This window comes from Phaseolus vulgaris, chromosome 11 (genome assembly GCF_000499845.2).
Source record: "Phaseolus vulgaris cultivar G19833 chromosome 11, P. vulgaris v2.0, whole genome shotgun sequence".
In the NCBI taxonomy this organism is placed as follows: Eukaryota; Viridiplantae; Streptophyta; class Magnoliopsida; order Fabales; family Fabaceae; genus Phaseolus; species Phaseolus vulgaris.
This window is the reverse complement of record NC_023749.2, coordinates 17,675,643-17,683,816: the sequence shown is the minus strand read 5'-3', so window position 1 is coordinate 17,683,816 and position 8,174 is coordinate 17,675,643. Positions and strand designations below refer to the sequence as shown.

At 36.5% G+C, this 8,174-nt stretch overlaps 1 non-coding gene across 1 annotated transcript; it reads right to left on the bottom strand.

Annotated features, from left to right (window-relative positions):
• Positions 1-6,187: 6,187 nt before the first annotated feature.
• On the bottom strand, positions 6,188-6,266 carry TRNAR-CCU (transfer RNA arginine (anticodon CCU)). Its single transcript has one exon. It is a non-coding gene; the product is annotated as a tRNA-Arg (tRNA).
• Between the last annotated feature and the right edge of the window lie 1,908 nt (positions 6,267-8,174).

Sequence of the window (8,174 nt, the reverse complement as noted above, 5' to 3'; positions counted from 1 at the left end):
TTATATTTCCTTGGACAAAATGTCTTTACTCTAAATTAATTACATAAAATATAGAGTCGTACGAAGCATATTAATCAATCCAGGTTTGACAATGCTAACACTGGGGAGTTATTGAAGCAAAACAACTATAACTCATTTTCCTAGAGTCCTTTGATGTGATATATGCTTTGTGTGTGGATCATCTTGGTCAGACACATAAAACAAACATTCCCGTGGAACATAAATTACGCATACAAATATTTTTGAAGTATTATATTAACTAAGACTATGTGCATATCGTTTAAGGAAACAAAACTTATCAAATATAAAACAAGACTACAATGTTGTATCATTTAACAGATAAACCACTTATATCTTATATAATATGATATGTTATTGTTCTCGCCGGCTGACTTCGGTCGGTCTTTGAGGTGAGCTTCACTTTGACTTGTCTCCACGTGATGCTCCGAGATGTTAATCCTTTGGAAATGAGGCTCTACCTGTTGATCACACTCCGACGATCAAGTCAGTGAGAGAATCCAAACTATCAATTTGTATCAGTTCAGGGTTCAGCAAAAAGCTTACCTTTACTTAGGGTCTTAAACCCCTTTTATAGACATTCCTTCAATGATTTTCATCAACCAGAATATTATTTCAATAACAAGAATACAATCTCAATAACAACAATATAATTTCAACAGTAAGTATATTCTGTTAACGTGTACCTTTTATTTTTGGGTACAATGCCACAACATCCTTAACAACTTTTATTTGCCTTTAAGTATATATATGCTTTAACTAATTCAGATATTTCTTCTATTGTTTTTACTTTAATTACTTTTTCCATATAGACTACCAAACCTCTGGACCAACCTTATAACGTGTCATTGGGCCCATACCTGCCCTAGGCTAAGTTGGGTATTTCTCACATAATTTGTCTAACCGAGCTTACTACACTTAAGTGCTTGGACTGAGGATTCGAGCACATCCGACTAGTACACAAGCCCCCAAGGCTCGAGCCGAGCTTGACAAGGCGAAGAGGCTCTCTAGTGTTGGTGGCTGACATGACGTTTTCTCAAGGGGTAGCTAGGGTGCGATGAAGTGTCTTGTGAAAGGACATTTCACCTTGCTTAATGTGGAGCGTACACGTGGCGCCTGCATCAACGGTGGGAAAATCCTACCATTTTAACTTCATCTTTTTCCGAAATAACCCTTTTGTTCTCCCTCTAAACACTCTTCACTCTTTCACCCCTGACTCACCGCTGCGCTCAAGTTCTCTCCCCTTTACAAAAGACTTCTCATTCCTCTTTAGTGCCATCACATACCGTCGTTGCTTACTGGAAAACCAGGTATGCTCTATCCATTTAACTTCACTAAATGATTGTTATTGATCTCACCTTGGAGAAATGCATCTTAGTTTACGCCGATTCTATTCATTCTATTTTGGCCTGAATTGCATTCGTATTTTGCCTTTGTTTTATGCTTTTAGTTGTTTTTGACAATGGATTATAGTTTTGCATACCATTGGGCTAAAAAGGAACTCCTTAAAGAGACCTCTTACTATACCACCCGTTTACGAATTAGAGAGTTAAGGGAAGCTAGGTGTTGTTTGAGTAAAAAACATGAGGGTTTCGTAAAAGTAGTAGAGTGTAAGGAAGGGGAACCGATATGCTGTGATGAGTCATCGGACTCTGATGGTCCATTTTGTTTTTTCTATGCTACGTTCTTAAAAAAGGTCTTACTTTGTCTACCTTTGTCTATTTTTTTAAAAGGAGTTGTTGATCGAGCTAAACGTAGCTCCCGCCCAGCTACATCCAAATAGATGGGCATTTATATGAGGTTTTATAATCATGTGTTCCTAGCTCGACATTTCACCGACTGTGCAGGTCTTCTTACACTTTTTTTAGGCCAAATACTTGGGCCGCCAACTGTGGGTTTCTCTTAATGGTGCCCCTGGGAGAGGTTTACTTATCCTCTTCCAGTTATCCTAGATAAATTTTAAAGGTCGATTCCTCAAGATCCGAGCTTCGGCAGGAGGTCCGTCCTTATTGGACAACTTTCCTTTTATTGGATGCCCAATCCTAGGTTCCAAAGTGCTCGACGCTTGGAAGACCTGCCTCCAAAGGACCAAGGAATTTGCGAATTTTTGACAAGTTTGAAAGTCATCTTTGATACCACAACATTGTTGACCAAAGAGTATCTTCCTGGTGCCCTATACCGGTACACCCCTTTCCTACCTTTGAAAAAAAAACCTAAATCACAACCACTAATCATTTATTTGTTTTTGTAGATAGCATGCTCTCCAACATCAGCAAGGCTGAGCTCACTAGGAAGATGAGAGCATCAACGAGCCTGCCCAAAGAGTCATTACCACAAAAAAGAAAGGCTCCAACTGTGGTTACACAAATTCAATCTGACCAAGACAAGCAGACTGCCTCAAGGCTTGTCTTCAAAAGGAAAAGACCAACGATCACTCCCCCTACTGAGCATTCACATTCAGATGGCCGAGCTCCACACCAAGAGGTCATCATAATTTTTAGGAGTGCGAGGCCGAGAGCTCGTGGGACCCCGACTTTGACGTCCCAACTCATGGTAAGTCATTCTTTTAGCCCAGTGAGGATAGAGCTAGGCTAATGGTTCATGACGAAGATCACCTTCGTCATGATACCTTGAAGCTACTCGAACAAGCATTTGCCATGCCTTGCCTAGTCGACGTTAAGGCAAAATATCGAAAAACATCTGAGGACCAAATGATCAAAGAGAACATGGAGCTTCGCAAAAAATGGAACACCTCCAGGCTGAGATTAACTGATTGGGTGGTCTGCATCAAGAAGTCGAACAACTCTAAGCTGAGAATACCCAAGAGGCATTAAGCTTGGCTGAAGAGAAAAACAAGTTTTTAACTAAAGTTGAAGAGGTGAAAAACGAGGTGACCCACAAAGGGATGACACTAGCTATCTTGTTCACGCAAAGGCGCTCATATTCTCCGAGATGAAACTAGCTATCTTGTCCTCTAGCTCCTTAGAAAGCGAGGTGCCGAGCTTGAATTTCTTTCCCTTTATCTCCCTCTCTCAAGTTTCTTCAGCTGGCCCAGGTTGCCTTTCGTCGCTGATGCCGGCCTTTGCCACCCATCCTGACTCTCTGTGTTGGATAGTAACTGTATAGGTTCCCCTGCGATTTTTTAAGCTACTTTCGTAACATTTTCGGGCCATCTTTTGGTCGGTCTTCATCGTGATCACCTTTCCTTCAGTCGAAGGCAACTTCATCTTCATGTGGGTGGTTGAGGCCACCGCACCTAGCCTATTCAAGGAAGGTCGGCCCAGGAGCAGGTTGTATGCAGAAGACGCGTTGACGACGATGTACTTGATGGTAATCGATCTGGCCGTGCTTTCATCAGAAAAGGTCGTCCTCAATTCGACATATCCTCGCACCTCCACCTGGTTGCCTGTGAAACCTACCAGACAACCATCATATGGCCTTAACTGGTCAGGCATATTATTTGCGCTTAGAGGCTGAGCTCCCCCCTCCGGAGAACCCTCCTTCGATGGTGCTTAACTCTTCGAGGACTAGAGCTTCGTGCTTTTGCTCTGAGGATGTGATTTCCGCCTTCGACCCCTCTTGGTCGACCTCGAGATATTCTGTCAAGAGGCCCTCTTTGACTAAATTTGCTAGCTGGTAACTTAGGGCGATGCATCGCTCGATTCCATGCCCATAAGCTCGGTGAAAATGACACCAAATATCCCTTTCAGCCCCCAAAATTGGTTTGTCTTTTTGGGAAACTTCAATTTTTCTGACACCCCGAGCATGCCTATGAGTTCCTTGCAAGATACTCGAAATCTAGGTTTGATTGTTCTTTCTTCCCTAGGCTTTGCCTTAGGTTCATCCTTCTTGGCGACATACGGGACGTACCTCTGGTCCGCTCTTTTCTTGGTAGATACTTCATTGCTTTTGATAGAACGATTTCAGTTGTTCTCCTTGTACCTAGGTTGTTTAAAATGTGAGCTACCGTTTTTCCTGAGTACGACCTCGATATGGGCTATAACTCGTTGACACACCTCAGATAACGACTCCACCGAACTCCTGATTAAGGAATCACTGAACGGGTTGGCTGTTATCCCTTGTACAAAAGCAGCAACTACCATCTCTTCATCTTGAGTTTGCAGTTTTACTGCACAGTATCTATTCAAATGTTCTTTAAACGACTCCCCTTCCCTCTGTTTGTCATTGAAAAGATCATACAATATTAGGGATTGACCTTATTAGCCGAAAATTGTTCGTTACACATTCTAGAGAATTGAGGGAAAGAGGTGATGTTTCCATCCGGGATTCCGCTAAACCATTGTAGAGTTGTTCCTGTGAATGTTCTCATGAGCATCTTACATCGGATTGCATCCGACCCCGCAAAGATGATCATTTGAGCCCGAAACGCCTTTAGATGACTTTCAGGGTCCTCTACCCCAGAGAAAAGGGCGATCTTGGGTGTGCTATAATGGAGCGACATGGGCTCTTCCATAATTTGCTGAGAGAACGGCTTGGGTCATCCCTTGATGACAAGTATGGGGAACGTTCCTGGGTGGGACGTAGGCTCTGTCGTTGCAAGTTCCTCCACAGCTCCTCGTTGGTTTTGCGCAACTCCTCATTGGCTTGTGTGTGTTCATCCAAGCTATTCAGGAGGCCTCAATCTCTACCATGAGGCGAGCCAGGCTTAAACGCGTTTCCTCTCGAAGGCGTTCTTGGTCGGCTTGGGCTTCTGCTCGTAGTCATTATTGCTTGGCCTTGGCTTCCTCCTAAATTCGCCTTGCTCGCGTCGATATTCTTTGTTTGCCTCCTGGAGAACCCTCATGACCTCCATAATTTGTTGCTAGGCGGGGGCCTTGCTACCTTCAGATCCCAGCGGTTCTTGCCTTGTGTTTCTCATCACGGCAGAAGGCTCAGTCGCAAATGTGGATGGGATCAGGTTTTATCGGACCCCATGGTGGGGGCCAAATGTTCTCGTCGGCTGACTTTGGTCGGTCTCTGAGGCGAGCTCCGCTTTGACTTGTCTCCATGTGATGCTCCAAGATGTTGATCTTTTGGGACAAATGGGACTTTACTTGTTGATCACACTTCGACGATCATGTCAGTGAGAGTAGTCAAACTATCAATTTGTATCAATGTAGGGTTCAATAAAAAAATTACCTTTACTCGGGGTTTTAAACCCCTTTTATAGACATTTCTTCAACGATTTTCATCAACCAAAATATTATTTCAACAACAAGAATATAATCTCAATAACAATAATATAATTTCAACAGTAAGCATATTTTGTTAACATGTACCTTTTATTTTCGGGTACAATATCACATCATGTCTAACAACTTTTATTTGCATTTAAATAATTCAGTTATTTCTTCTGTTGTTTTTACTTTAACTACTTTTTCCATATAGACTACCAAATCTCTAGACCGACCTCATAATGTGTCATTGGGCCCATACCTACCTAGACTGAGCTGGGTATTTCTCACATAATTTGGCTAACCGAACTTACTACACTTAAGTGTTTGGACTTAAGATCCAAACACGTCCGACCAGTACAGTTATTAAACAAATACTTAATGATAAAACGTGTCCATGTTTTATATTTGTAACACGTAATCAAAATTATGAATATTTGACTTTTCTAAAACAAAATCAATCAAAATGCTTAAATTAGACACTACAAACTTTTACAAAGTGTGATATTCCTCCAAATCTATATCTGTAACTATTTTTCATCCTTTTATATTTTAAAAGATACTACATTTCCATTTATTAAACTGTCTTCTCCTCGTAAAGACAAAAGAAGTAAAACCTAATTTCACAAATTTCTTCCTTTAGAATAGATAAAAGTATAAATTCTCTTACTTTTTGAACTTTTTCTTCATGAATTAGGATTTTCTTTGAACTATTTCCAATATTAAAATAGTAGTTTTCTCCTTAAACATTTGGCATATTGAAAAATGTTTTATATAGTGCAATTGATCATAATATGATGAAGAATGGAATTCAAGATCATGCCTTATAACAAAATTAAACATAGCACTTAATTTAAATTTGTTTAACCATTATTCCAATTATTTCTGAAACTAAACAACAAAAAGCATAAAAGAATCTAAATTTGTTTAACCATTATTCCAATTATTTCTGAAACTAAACAACAAAAAGCATAAAAGAAATCTTGAAAAATGTGCGCGCCAGGTAGGGGTCGGGGTCGAACCTACGACCTTCTGCTTAGGAAACAGACGCTCTATCCACTGAGCTACAGGCGCTTTTAACATTACTTGATCGCAGTTTTACCAATATATATTTAAAAATATTATTGAAATTCCTTTTACTTAAACTTCTTGCGGCAATTCACATTTTTTTTTCTTCATTCGAAAACAAGAAAAATGGAAACTACCCAAAGTCTCCCCTCACCAAAAAATCATCAATATAGGAAAAGGAACATACTCAAGGTTTTCATTTTGGTGGCACTAAAATTAACAAGATGAGAGTAACAACACAATCGATTGCCCCCCTTTAAGTTGTGAAGTGTTTGGAATACACTTAATATGAAATTAGAAAAAAAAAGTGTAAACAAGCATTCTTTATAATATTCATTTAGGCTTAATTATAATTATTGTAATTTTGATCCTCATGTATTGTAAAATCAATTCCTACTTTTTTTTGTAATTTTAGTTTTTTTTTTAAAATTATTCATAACTTTTATTTTTATTTTTTTACACAAATTGAGTACTTTAATTTTTAATTATCCATCACCTTATTTAGTTTTTATTTTTAAAAAATATATTGAGGCACTACTAAATTATGTTTAGTAGCAACTCCTTATAATTTCTATCCTATTAAATTTTGTCAAAAATAAAACCACTAAATATTATACGTTTTTTTTCTCAATTTCAGTGTCATCTCCCTAAAATAGAGGTTTTTCTCTCAAATAACATTTTTTTCAATATTATTCCCCAATAGCACTAATCTGTGTCAAGGAAGAATTCGGTTCCCATGAAATCGAATTCTCACTTTCAATTTTTATTTTGAAAAATAATTCCCCTTAGAATTTAGTTTCCAGGTTCTGAGAATATTTTTTATTGAATTTAGTTTCCACATTCTGAGAGTATTTTTTTTTCCTGCTTTGTGAAAAATATAATTTCCACTTTTGATTTATGAATGTTCATCTAAAATTAATTATACGATAACGGAATGTTTTTGAGAATTGGTTACTGATGGGCTAAATTCCGTGGAAGTTTTCGATTTTTATTTCTTATTTTCGGTATTGGAGTGAAAGAGAATTTGGTTTTCCAGTGGATGATCAAAATCTGGTTTCCAATTTTTGACTTTGGTGTATGAATGTTTCATCTGACCGAATGTCGAGATGGTGTTTTGATTTTTTTTTTTTTCTGATAATGAAAAGGATCGAAAAAAGATCGTTCGATGGATGATCGAAATCCAGTTTTTGAAAAATATAATTTTAGATTTGACGTATGAATGTTTATCCAAAATTAATTATACAGTAATCGAATTTCGAGATTGTGTTTTAGAATTTGTTTTTGCTTTGTGCATAATGAATGAAAAAGAAGAAAAGAAATATAAAATAAATTTAAGAAGAAATAAAATGATATAAATTTTGAATAAATTTTTTGTTAGTAAGAAATGTTTTGAAAATTTTAATTAAAAATGGGGAAAATAAATTTTAACTCAGAGGCAAAAATTATTTAATTATATAAGGTTAAATTATTAAATTTTGTTTTGTAGTGAATTTAAATATTTATAAAACTGAAATAGAAAGAAATTTAAAATTTGAAAATTAAAAATAAAAAATATAAAAATTTATAAAGGATAATATCAATACGAAGAGAAATTTTTTTTGTTTTTTTTTAAATTTTTATAATAAATTTGAATTGTGGAGAATAAATTATAATAAATTTGTAAATATATTTTATAATAAAATTAAAATTATAATAAATTATAATATTGTTACCAAATTAAATGTTATCAAAATAAAAATTAAATAAAATTATTTGGATATTTTATAAAAAATATTACTGAATGGTTTAAAAAATTATAAATAAAAATTAAGTTATTCATTGATGATATGTATTTATTCATAAATAAAATTAAGTGAATAAGTTCACTATTGGGTTTAAAAAAAATAAGTGTATACATTATAATTTTAAAATAAA